A 14180-nucleotide genomic window follows, 5' to 3' on the forward strand; every position below is an offset into this window, starting at 1 on the left:
CTATGAGTCATTTCCAATATTATGACAGCTAAGTAGCAGAGTGGATAGAAAGCTAAAACTGAAGTCAGCAAGACTTCAGTTCAAATCCAGCTCAGATACTTAGCTGTGTGATCCTCTGCAAGTAATTTAACCTCTACCTGATTCTATTTTCTTATCTACAAAATCAGGAAAATAAAAGCACCTGCCACCCAGGGTTGTTGAGAGCATAAAACGAGATAATATTTGTAAAGTACTTTGCAAAACTTGTCACTATAAAAATGTGTTATTATTATTAGTTGTTAATTAACACATTTTATTGAGTTTACTGTGTAAAGAGTACTGTTCTAAATTCAAGGAAGAGGGAATTAAAATATCCCATCTCATTACTAGCTGCTTTATATTTACATTTCTTACAGGTGTTCTCTAGGTTCTAGGATTCCGTAGCATGAAATCTACTTGTCTTTATTGCCCCAGTGATTAAGTGGCAATGTCTCTTTCCAAAGTATGTCTTAATTTGTACAGAATTTGTAGCTAAATCCTGCTTGACAGCATTAACTATTTTATTGCAGTTCAAAAATATAAAAATGGATTTTATATATTCTTGTCTATATGAAACATTTTAAATTATTACTAATTAATAAATAATAGGTTGCACCTCATCAGTATCTATAGTAGTAACAGTTACAATGCTAGACCTGATATCCAGAAGTCCTCATCTGTGAAATCAGTTGGTAAACTCTTAGGTCTCTTCCATCAATAAATCAATGATCTATCTAATGGTTCTAATCCTACCTCAGGCATTTACTAGCTGTGAGACTCTAGGCTAGTCCCTTGAACTTTCTAAGCTTTCATCTCCTCATCTGGAAAATGAAGATAATAATAGCACCTATCTCACAAGGTTTTGAAGATTAAATGAAATAATGTGTATAAAGTGCTTTTCAAAAATTTTAAGTACTGTATACATGCCAACTAACATCTCTATAAACATCTTCTTCATCAAGGTTAGACATACATGGTCAGCGATCCTAAGGAATCTTCAGGTGCCCATGCCAAGGCCTGTGGTGGGGAGCAGAAGCCACTATTACCCAAGAACTGCAGGAAGCCAGCAATGAAATATTGGACATTACAGTACAATTGGCACATTAAACCTTGTACTCAATAATGTTTAATTAGCTTGTTGATTGGAAGGGAAAAATCCAGACCACCAGAGTCTGGTAGGTCACTAGGGTAAAAGGAAAGGGAGGCAAGAAGTCAAGCAAGGTGGTTATTAGCTCAAAGCATTCGATGGGGTTCTTTATTAGAGGGAGGAGGAAGGAGCATTGAGGGGGAGGGCTAGGACCTATGCTTAAATGAAACAAGTGCCCATAATGGGAGGAAAGGGTGCTGATGTCACCTTTGTGGGGGGCCTTTGGCACAGGGCAAAGAAAATGGAAGTGAGAACTTTGGTAGAATAGTCTGGGCACTGGGATGGGGTCTTCTTTGGGGTAAAAGAATTAATCCTTCCCCTCTAGTCAGTCCCTACTCCTGTGTCTCCTTTCACCTTACATCCCTTTTCTTTCTCCATCTATGCCCAAACTTCTATTCATCTTTCCCTCTCATTATTTCCTTTTTCCATAGAAGTTCCTCAAGAACAGGGCCTGCTTATGCTTTCACTCTTGGTATCCCTAGTACGTAGCAGAGTGAATAGAACATAATTGCTGCTTAATAAATATTCAATTGAAATGATCTAAATTATGATTTTTTGCTCCCCTTTAATGCTAGTGCCTTCCCTTGCCAATTTATCCTGTATAGAATGTGTTTCTACATAGCTGTTTGCATATTGTCTCTCCCGTTAGACTGTAAGCTCTTTGAGAGGAGTCTGCTTTTCTTTGAATATGAGTGCTTAGCACACGGCCTGGTTCATTATTGTTGGTCAATCATTTTTCAGTCATGTCTAACTCTTTGTGACCCAATTTGGGGTTTTTTTGGCAAAGAGACTGGAATGGTTTGACATTTCCTTCTCCAGCTCATTTCACAGATGAAAAACTAAGGCAAAAAGGGTTCTTGTCTACCTGTCTGAGGCCAGATCTGAACTCAGGAAGATGAATCTTCCTGACTCTAAACCCAGCACTCTATCCACTACACCACACAACTGCCCAGCCTGGTTCATAATAAGTGCTAAATAAGTGCCAGTTGACTGACTTTCTCTAGTCTGTCTTGCTGCCCATCACTCCCTCTACCCCTATAACCCTATTTCTCTTTCTCATTGCTATTCTCTTTCATTCTTCTCCTCTCTCACTGCCTATATGGTTCTTTTTCTGTCCTACCTCACAGCTCATATTTTTTTTTAAAAATTATAACCTCATATCTATATTAATGGGCCTAATATAGAGGAAAGAGAGAAGAGAGGTTAGGCAGAGAGGAAATAGCAAGGTCTTGGACTTGTGCTCCTGCACCAGGTTTGCAAACATTTTGGTAATTGATAATAATAGTATTGTCATTACCATTATGATGATTACGCATTTCTGAAAAAAAAACAAGTTTGAAAATGAGACAGGAAATGTAGATTTTTGTGTAAAAGTTCACATCTTAAAAAGCCACTGTATCATGACCAAAGATATGGGTGAAATATGCCAAGTATGAACAGTACTTAGTTCAGCAAGGTCAAAAATGACCTTGACATAGTGGATGAACTCTGCTAGGTCTGGTCCTGATTTAAAATACTTCCATGCTGTCACACAAACGCACACCTAGTAATATCACTTTAAAATGGTTGGCAAACTTAATTATATAGTCAGTTTTAATGATTTTTACCTGCCTATTCATTTTGATGCTCACTTTAAACCATGCTGTTTCCTTAGCAACCTCTTTTGGCCTTTCCCCTCCTCTTTTGTGTCTTGCTGGTTCCTGTGCTGTTTTAAAATGTATTCAAAATAAATTATAATTTATATCAATTTATCTTGTTTAACAATAACCTGGCTATTGTTGTCATTATTTTTATAGTTGAATGTGAACTATGTAAAAAGAATGAATATGAAACCTGAAAACACTTTTTAGAGGAAAACAGGGCAAGGAGAGTGAGCCAAGGAAGAAATAGGGGTTCTTCAAGATTACCTGACCTAGAGCAACCTGAGAAAGATTTCCCAAAACTTGCCTGCTGGGATTTTCTTTATTATCAGATTGGAAACTCTCTGCAAGATCTATGGTCATGGGTCAAGGAGGGTAAGGTGTGTTACAGAAAGCCTGGGGTGAAAGGTAAAGAAAGGAAAAGAAAAGAAATACTTCAAGGCATATTCAAAACAAGCTTTGTCAATCCTAGTTTCATAGACAACTTCTAACTTGATGGAAACATTTGGCTGCTATTAAATTCATTATCCAATATCTGTCTTTCCAGATGGTACCCCTAACCACATGCTCAATATAGCCATAGGGCACTGAAGGACAGGAAAAGTAAATCCATTCTTATTCAATCCTTTCATCCTAAAATACAGAACATGAAATGTTAGGGCTTTAAGTGTCAAAATAAATAGTTGATTTATATCTATTTCATTTTCATGGTAGCTAGAATGTGCCAAATGACTCTTGCTTTGGGGAAAGATTCCTTTTTTCTAGGCCTTAATTATCCAGGACAAAATAATTTTGAACCAATGACTAGAGTCACTTTGGCCCCACACTCACACAGAGAGAGACATATAAAAACATACATATATACATATGTATGTACATGTATACACATAGTGTTATATATGTTTTGATTATAATAGATATATTATATAAGTAAAATTAAGTAACTATATACAATTATATTATTTATTATAATACTTGATCATCTAGTCACACTTGGCCATTCTCAACTTATCCCCTCTGTCTGATATACTGGTAGGGGTGAGAGTCATAGAGGGGAAATTTGAAAAAAAAAACTTTTTTGAAAAGAAATTCAATATAATAGAATAAAAAGTACGATATCTGACATAAAACCAGTTGGAGCAAGGTGTGTCTAGTGGATTAATATTTAAAGAACTTTGGAAACCAGGAAAACAATAAGGATATATGTACATTAAGGAAAGATTATATGAGGGTGCATTTTCAGTAGAGGTAAGAAGAACAGAACATTCAAGGGTTAACTAAGAAGCATTTAAGGCTGAGGAATATGAGCAGTTGATAAAATGGAAAAATCACTGACACCAAAATCAGAGCATTTTGGTTAAAATTTAGCCTCTAAGGCTTACTACCTGCATGACACTAGACATGTCACTTGACCTCTCTTGTTTTCAGTTTCCTCATCTCTTAAACAAGGAAGGTTGGAGTAGATAACCTCTAAGGTCCCTTCCAGTTCTCCCCCTGTGAGAAAGAGTGAAAACTAACAAAAGACAAGCTTAGGCTCATCATAAAGAAAAACTTCCTAACCAGTGGACCTATGCTGGGACATTTACTGTCAGAACTGGCTCAGAAGGGAAAACCTAACCAGACCTTTACATTCCACTTTTGGATAAGGTGATCACATTTTCTTACAAAGATATACATTATGACGAGGTTCAATTTATACCAGAAATATAGAACTGGTTCAATACTAGGCAAACAGTAAGCAAAAATTACTGTATCAATAACACAAACAACAAAAATCATATAATTATATGTATAGATGCAGAAAAATATTTTGACAAAATGCAACACCCATTCCAAGTAAAAATACTAAAAAGTATAGGAATAAATGGAGTTTTTCTTAAAATAATAAATAGTATGTATCTAAAACCAAGGATAAGAATCACTTGCCATGAGAATAAACTAGAGGATCTTCCAATAAGATCAGAGATAAAGCAAGGATGACCATTATCAGCATTATTGTACAATATTGTACTAGAAATGCAAGCTATAGTTATAAGACAAGAAAAAGAAAAAGAAGGGATAAGCATTGGAAGTGAAGAAACTGAACTATTGCTTTTTGCCGATGATATGATATTATACTTAGAGAACCCTAAAGAGTGAACTTAAAAAATAGTTGAAGCAATGAAGAACTTTAACAAAGTTATATGATATAAAATAAATCCATATAAATCATCAACATTTCTATGTATTACCAACAAAACCCAGCAGAAAGACACAGAGAATTTTCAGTTAAAATAGTTGTAGATGGTATAAAATATTTGGGATACTATTTGCCAAGACACGTAAGAATTATATGAACATAATGACAAAACACTCTGCACACAAATAAAGACATATCTAAATAATTAGAGAAATATAATTGTTCATGGGTAGTCTGAGCCAACATAATAAAAATTACAATACTAACTAAATTAATTTACTAATTCAGTACCATACCAACCAAACTGCCAAAGAATTACTTTATAGAGCTAGAAAAATAAGAACAAATATCAAAGAATATTAAAAGAATGAATTTTTTAAAATGTGAAGAAAGGAGACATAGTAGTACCAGATCTAAAACTATATTACACAACTATAATCATTGAAACTATTTAATGCTTGAAAATAGAGTGCTTGATGTTTAGACTGGGTACAAAATATACTAAAGCAAATAAGCATAGTACCCTAGTATTAGAAAAACCTAGTTTCCAGCATTAGGTCAAGAACTCATCATTTGACAAAAACTGCTAGTCAAACTAGAAAGTAGTCTGGCATAAACTAGCAACAAAACAACATCTCACACCATACACCAAAAATGAACTCAAAATGAGCACAGAATTTGTACATTAATGGAGATATTATAAGAAAATTAGAAGAGCATGGAAGTAATTACTTGTTAGATTTATGGACAGGGAAAGAGTTCATGACAAAGCAAAAGAAAGAAATTTGCAAGAGGTAAAATGAATAATTTTATTTATGTAAAATTAAAATATTTTTGCACAAACAAAATCAATGTAACCAAAATAAGGAAACTGGGGGGTGGGCAGATTGTAGCCAGTTTCTCTGATAAAGGTCTCATTTCTCTAATAAATAGAGAGTTAAAAGAAATTTTAAAAGGAGGAGCCATTCCCCAATTGATGAATGGTCAGAGGATATGAACAGTCAGTTTTCAGAGGAAGAAATCAAAGCTATCAATAGTCATATTTTAAATGCTCTAAATCACTAATAATTAGATAAATAAAAATCAAAAAAAAAACTCTAAGGTATCACCTCATACACATCAGATTGGCTAAGATGACAGAAAAGAAAAATGGTGATTGTGGAGGGGATGTGGAAAATATGCACTGTTTGTGGAGCTGTGAACTAGTTGAGCCATTCTGGAGAACAATTTGGAACTATGTCCAAAGTACTATAAAACTGCATATACTCTACTAACATAGCTACTAGGTATATACCCCTAGAAGATTTTTAAAAAGGAAAAGAACCTATGTGCACAAAAATATTTATAGCAGCTCTTGTTGTGGTGGCAAAAACTGGAAATAGAGAATGGTAAAACAACTATCAACTAGAGAATGGTAAAACAAATTATGGTATGTAAATGTGATGAGATACTATTGTGCTGTAATAAATGATAAAGGGGATAATTTCAGAAATAAACTGGGAAGACTTATATGAACTGATGCAAAACAAAGTGAGCAAAACCAGGAGAACAATAAACACAGTGACAGCAACATAGTAATGAAAATGAGCTACAAAAGACCTAGTAACTGGTCTCACCATAACTTCAAAGGACCTATCATAGAAAATGCTATTTAGTTCCAAATAAAGATGTGATAGACTCAGAGTGGAGACTGAAACATATTTTTTTCTTTTCTTTACCTTTTTAAATATGTAATATTTTAATTTCTACAATTACTTATTAAAACATTTTTAACATTTTTTAAAAGTTTTGATTTCCAAATTCAACTCTCCCTCACTCTCTCCCCCGCATCCCTGCCCTGAAAGGGTAAGGAGTCAGATATAGGTTATACATATATCTGTGTGTGTATGTATATTATATATACATGTATATATTATACATATATATACATATATGTGCAATAATGTAAAACATTTCCATTTTGTCATTTTGTACAATAAGACAAAAAAAGAATGAAAGAAAGTGAAAAATAGCAAGCCTCAATCTATATTTAGATGATATCAGTTCTTTCTCTAGAGGTGGGTAATATGTTTCATCATGAGTCCTTTGGGATTGTCTTAGATCATTTGTATTTTGAGAATAGCTAAGTCATTCACAGTTGATCATCACACAATATAACTGTTACTGTGTACCATGTTCTCCTGGTTCTGCTTACTTCACTTTGCATCAGTTAAATCATTCCAGGTTTTTCTGAAATCATGCTACTTATTTCTTCTAGCACAATAACATCACATTACAATCATGGGCTTCTCTTCAATTTTTAACTCTTTACTCACCACAAAAAGGGTTGCTATAAATATTTTGTACAGATAAGGGAGGGGAGAGAAAGGGAATGTGGAACTGAAAGTAAAAATTAAATTAAAATATGAAAAAATTATCCACATCTATTTCAGTAGAGATTGAGAGGGGAATAAGTAAGGTTTTGGTTCCAGTGGGTATAAAAATTAGCTCTTCGTTTTTCTAATGGAAACATTGAGAATATTTATAAACAAGAATTATAAGCTTCCAAATATACAGAAAACCAAAAACTGTACAGTTACTCTTAATAACTTGTGCTTTTATGAAGCATGATTAGAGCTAAGTAGACCTTTTCATCCATGAATTGATACATTAAAAAAAACCTTCATAACAAAAGCCTGCTTGATAAATGCTTTGATGGACAACAACTAGATTATCATCAATTATTACATTATTCACATCAAGTCATAAACATAAATCATATAGCTAAGAAACAATGAGGTCTTGTTCTTCTACTACATGTGCTAATAGGGCTATAGAGAGGAAAAACTCAAGGGAAAGACTCATTGCACAATTGATGTTATCCATTGGGAATATGTAGTTGCATGGGTCTTATGTAGAAAACATAAGCAAATTAAAGGTTTTTCAAGTCTTGGTCTTTACTTGATGAGTAGGAAATGGAATATTAGATGCAATGGAAAGAGAACTGGATTTAAAATATGATGACCTCTATTCAAATTCTGGTCCTGTCATATAATCATTTTAGATACATCACCCACATCCTTTCCTTTCCCTGGTCTTTAGTTTCTTCACTTTTTTTAAACGAAGAGTTTAGAGTGGTCAGGCATTATACTTTAAGCCACAGGACTACAGATTTTGAACCAAGAAGGAACTAAGTCATATATCCAATACCATCTTTCTATAGATGAGAAAACTGATGTTAGGCATGGTGGCACAGTGTGTACTGTGCTGGGCCTACAGCCAGAAAGACTCATTTTCCTGAATCCAAATATGGCCTCAGACACTTACTAGCTATGTGACTCTGGGCAAGTCACTTAACCCTCTTTGACTCATTTTCCTCAACTATAAAATGAGCTGGAGAAAGAAATGGCAAACTACTCCAGTCTTTGCCAAGAAACCCTCAACTGAAGTCACAAATGTCAAATAATAAAAACAAATGACTGAACAACAAAAACAAGAAAAAAACCTGATGTCAAGAGAGGTGACATGTAATCTTCAATTAGACTTATTCATCTTCTATTTTTATCATATTTGCATATTTTGAGAAGAAGGATAAATAGAAACTCCTGAACTAAAATTTTAGATGACATAGTATGTCAACTCAAGAGGAAAGGCAAGCTCTCAATAATGAATTTCCAAATATATGAGGAGAAAAAAAAAAGATTTCATTGAGAAAATATATCTGGAAAGACTGATGATATGCCAGAAACTTGTCAATGAACTTAGGTTAAAAAAAAAACATGTATAGAACATGGAAGGAACAGCAGGCAACAGAAGTTAATTTAAAAAAATGTTTCTTGTACTGTCCAAATAGGGTAAGGATAGTTTAGTTTAGAACAAACTGAGCCTGATAAGGAGAGCTAAGGACAAGAAAAAATTTTCTTGGAGTGGTGATTAATTGGTTGGTTTTTCATATGTTGGGGAAAAGAAGATCACAAATGGAGAAGACTTTGGATCAATGTTAACTGAATACAGAGACAAAATAGAGCTACCAAACTTTTTTTGCTGTACTTCTATTTTCTTTGGAGAATAATCTCTGGATAAAAAAGTGAATTGTTATATGCTACACAAGAGAATGAAGAAGAAACTAGAGATAGCATGGACAGTGGACAGAGAATTGGTCTCAGTTAGGAACCCATGGTTCTAAGTCTTTTCTGATACATTCAAGGGTATGTGATATCAGACAAGTCACTCTTAATGTCTCAGGAAACTTTCAAACACTCTGAATTATAGTGAAGTTGCCAATAGGCATCAGTAAGGGTGTTTCCTCAGCAGGAAGTTCTTTCAATCTATGAAGTAAGAAATTCAGTATGAAAAAAGAAAATGATGATGATGATGATGATGATGACGAAAGTGATGGTGGTGACAAAGAGGAGAAAGAGGAGGAAAATAATAAGCACGAGGATAATAATAATAATAATAATAATAATAATAATAATAATACAGAATGTTTGTGTAGAATTTTACAACTTTAAAAGTCCATTTTGTATATTATTTCATTTTATCCTCACAACAACCTTGGGAGATAGATCTATTATTACCCCCATTTTGTAGGTGAAGAAAATGAAGAGTATGGAGATTGAGTGACATGCCTATAGTCAGAGAACAAGTGAATGTCTAAGGTAGGATTCAAAATCAGTTTTTGCTGACTCTAAGTTTTAAATTTTATTCACTATAACACCTAAATACATTCCTCAGTTTTGAGGGAACTGTGAGTCATGATTGTTGAATCACTGTCAGTGATATGTGAAATAACATGGACAAATGGCAGAGATGCCACAGAACTGGAGACAGGCAGATATCTCAATTTTCAAGAGATAGAGAAAATGAAATCTTCAGATTTGAGAGAGCAATGTTTCATTATATTTGTATAGCACATTTCATTTAGCCTTTTCCCAATCAATAGTGTCTACTTTGTTTTAATTCCTTTGCAACTGCTTTTTTTTTTCTTTTTGGTTTCTTGAATAGGTTGTCTTTCATTTCTGTGTATTTGGATTCCCAATTTATTGTTCTCACTTTTGTTTCTTTGTTGAGGCTTGGCATTGCAAACTCAAAGTTTTCAAATCTGCTCATTATTTTTGCTGTGCAGGACATTAACTCTCCTTTCTTAGCTCTCCTTTCTTTTAAACCACTCTGGAATACTGTACTGTGGTTCCATGTTCTCAAATTCCATAGGGTCCTTTGTCTCAAGTATTGGGTGATTTTCTTTCATTTTGCAGTATTTATTAATAGATGCTGTAAATCATTTATTAGATCTGAAGGCCATATTTTTCCTGTTTTTACAGTTTTCACTGTAACAATTTGTGGTTCACTATCTTAGATCTCTACCCCAAATGACTTATGAGTGGTCAGAATTTGCCCCAGCTAGATGTTGTGCTCTTCCTTCAGGCTTTATGGTATACTGCACTGCTCCCCATCTGCACAGTGTAGTATCCCGGTGACCTGTTCCACTCCCTTTGTTCCTTGGTGTACTGGCCCTGAACCAGTAATTCAGAGCCTGCTGACACCAGTAGTTCAGAGACTGCTAGCCCTGGTAGTTTAGAACCTGCTGGCACCAGCAATTCAAAATTACTGGTAGTTAAAAGCTTTGCAGCATTGGTGCATCTGAGCTGTAGCCCTCAGTAGATTTTGAACCTGAAGGACAGTGGCTGAGCTGGCTGTCTAGGCCTAAGAGAATGTCCACAGCCTGCAGCTGAGTCTCTGTAGCACTGGAAAAAGGGAAGGGAGACTAAAGTATAAGGTTGGATTTTTATAAAAGCTTGTGTTATTTCTTTGAGCTACTAGTGCAGCTTTCCTGCCAGTAGCATAGGGGGTAGAGAAGTGGTTCTGAGTGAACTCAGGGTCAATGTCAGTTCCTAACTCTGAGCATTTTTGTTCTTCTTGTTGCTGTTGTTTACCTTCTTTTGGATTCTTGGTCCCCTAGACCATGTACACAGCAGAAGTTGCTTTATCTTTGGTGCATAATTTCTATTTTGGGGAGGTGTTAGTGGTCATGGGGATTGAAAATGTCTAGTCCACCATCTTGTTCCATGACTTAGAAATATTGCATAATCGTATTTCAAAGGAGAAAGAAGAAAAGGGCATAGTATCTGGAAAAAGAGGAACTTATAGTCTGTATCATAAGGATATGTCTGATGACACTGCTACATATATCAGCTCATACAAATCTCTCTGGCAAACTTTGCTATATGGTGATGAACCACATCAATTAAAAAGGTGGCTTAAATATTGTTAGAATTGTGCATTTTGATCAATATGAAAAGCAATCCTCGGACTCTAAATGATTCCATTAGGAATTGGTAAAGTTGTCAGTACAAGGAAAAATGATCATGACTGTTCAATTTCTGATATCTGATTGACGTTTGGAATCTTGAGGTTGTGCTGTGTGTTAGTTACCTCCCATCTCCCTTGATACTTAGTACAGCATATTGTGTGATATTGGGAAGTAGAAACAGTTTTCTATCTTCCCTTTCCTCCTGCAAAACATATTGTACAATGTAGCCTATGAAAACTCCAATTTATCTTAGAAATCATTAACCTTCATGACTAATTTCCAGAGTCAAATTATAATTACTTTGATTCTACACTGCTATAGAGAATTTGAAAACAGGACTCCTTTAGAACAAAATTAACTTATATAATGAGTGAAAAGATAAATCATATTAGGTTAATTAAAGTATATTAACATTTTTGTTGCATATGAATAAAAAATCAGACACAATGAAAGCAGCTTTCTCATAAAGAGACAATTTATGGAGATTTATGAAGATTTCAGAAACTTGCAAAATTTCATTACTTAACATCTCTATTAAGATCTTTACAAGCATACATAATGAAAGACCTAATAAAAGATTTAATAAATGGACTTCTGCTTGAAGTCATACTGATTCAGTGCAAGCAAAGGTTTTAAAAAACCATAACGGAGATGAAAAGGATAATTGTCTGTTAAAAATACATGTGCTACATCTATGCAGTGAAAGAGAGTTGGGCAATTATTTGGGGAGGAAGAAAAAAGTACCATCAACCTAGAAAACTGAGTATTTAATTTAGGGCCACTACCTTTTGCTGATTAGCTTTCCAATCCTTGATTTCACTTCACCTTCACACATCTACTAGCAAATTTATGCTATGGAGTCAAGTCAAAAGGAGCCAAATAAATATTTCTACATGAGAATGATGCTAAAACACCTCCAGGATTCCTCTTGCTGCTGCCTACAAGGTTACCACTATAGCCCTGAATTTCTGTCACCTTGATTTATCACCAGTTTAATTTCATTCGAGTCAGTTAGAATTTAAGTGTCTACTTTGCACAAGACACTACGCTAGGCAACAGGGCTTCAAAGATAAAAATAAAACAGCCACCAGTGGTGTTCTGGTAAACATTTAACAATCATCTTTGTGAAGGAAAAAAATATATAAGCATGACAAGCTTTTACTTTTAATCTACATTAGTAACAGTTGCAAAACAATAAATCACTCACTGATTTGTAATGTTTGCTGAATCCCAAGGCATAAAATGTTCATACTGAAAATTTAACAATCAGCTAGGAGCATACTTGAACATACTTTTAACCCTCAAGGAGCTTAAATGCTACTGGGAATTTACCACATGCACACAAATAAAGGAATATTCAAATGAATATATGGCAATGTCAAGAGGGAGAGGGCTTCATGGCTAGGCAGATCAGGAGAGGCATTATGGAGGATGCCACAATTGAACTTTGTTTTGAAGGAAGCTAGGGAATCTATGAGGCAGAGGGCAGGATGCTATACATTCCAGATGTAAGGGTCCACCTCTGTCAATATCACCAGTATCATTACGAGCCAAGCAATACATTTGTTACAATTTAACCTGTGATTGAAAGTAATTGTGCTTATCAATTTAGCTGGAGAAGGATTATAGCTGAAGCTAGAGCTACTACTCCATGAATTTAATACTGCTCACTCTCCATGGGGTTATTCTCAAAATAGTACCTGAGTGACTTCATAAATAAGATACTCTCAAAGTAAGTCAAAAAGAAGATAATGCCTAAAAGTTGCACAGTGAGAGTAAAGTTGGTGTGTCAAATTTGGAGATGAGATTTGCGGCCAGCATTTGACATGGTATTCTCTATTTTCCAAGACAGCATAAGTACCATTTGATATGGCAGTGCCTAGAGCACTGTATTGTGAGCCCATCTTCTGCTTTCATCCTTAACTGTTTAAGTCCCCATCATCTACTAATCTTTCAAAATGAGTCTTGCTGTGTCCTGTCATCAAGACAGCTTGGTTCTCTGAGTAAACAGGAAAGCTACAGGAAAAGACTGTGCAGCACCTTTCTTAACTCCTCTCTTAGAGGGTGGTGAACCTACATACCTTGCCATGGGGGTGGACAGTCATTAAGTGGTGACAAAAGTGCTTTCTGTTATAAAAATGAGACCAAAACAAATAAATGAAACTACATAAAAATTGCTATATTTTCTTTCTAATTATCCAATAATATAAAAGTGATTACCCAATATCATATGGCAACTGAAAGTTCTTAAAGAAAATAGTTTTGTAATTCTGTTCAAAGAAATACATACACACACGGAAACATAGCACACATATATGCACATATTTATTATATACTCATATATATGTATGTATATATATAAATATGAAGTAATGTATATAATAATGCATAATATCACATAGCTAGAAGGGCCCTTAGAGTAGTAGATCTTAGAGAATAGATAAGGAAATGAAAATCCATAGAGTTTAAAGTAACAAACTAAACCACACAGCTAAGTAGTAGCAGAGTAGGGGCTCATGATGGGAATGAAAGTTGGTGTTTTTCTCACCACACTATAATAAATACCACTACCATACCTAGGCTAATTTCATTGTATTTTGTACTGATGGCCCACTTTGCAAACAGATGTTTTCATGTTCTATGTATATGTATATGTGTGTGCATTTCTTTCCCTCCTACTCCCCCATTGAAAAATGGGAAAAAGAAAAAAAGAAAAACAGGACCTTGTAACAAATATGCATAATCAAGCAAAACAAATATCTTCATTTCCAAATAGATTTCCTCCTTTCCCCTCCCCAACAAACTATTCCTTGTTACAAAAAAATAAGAAAAAGGAAAAAAAGTCAATTGAGAAAAACTAACCAACTGCATCAACTGAGTATAATAGCCTATGCAATATTCTAC

Source organism: Vombatus ursinus, unplaced genomic scaffold (genome assembly GCF_900497805.2).
Source record: "Vombatus ursinus unplaced genomic scaffold, bare-nosed wombat genome assembly UNPS02014861.1, whole genome shotgun sequence".
NCBI classification, from domain to species: domain Eukaryota; kingdom Metazoa; phylum Chordata; class Mammalia; order Diprotodontia; family Vombatidae; genus Vombatus; species Vombatus ursinus.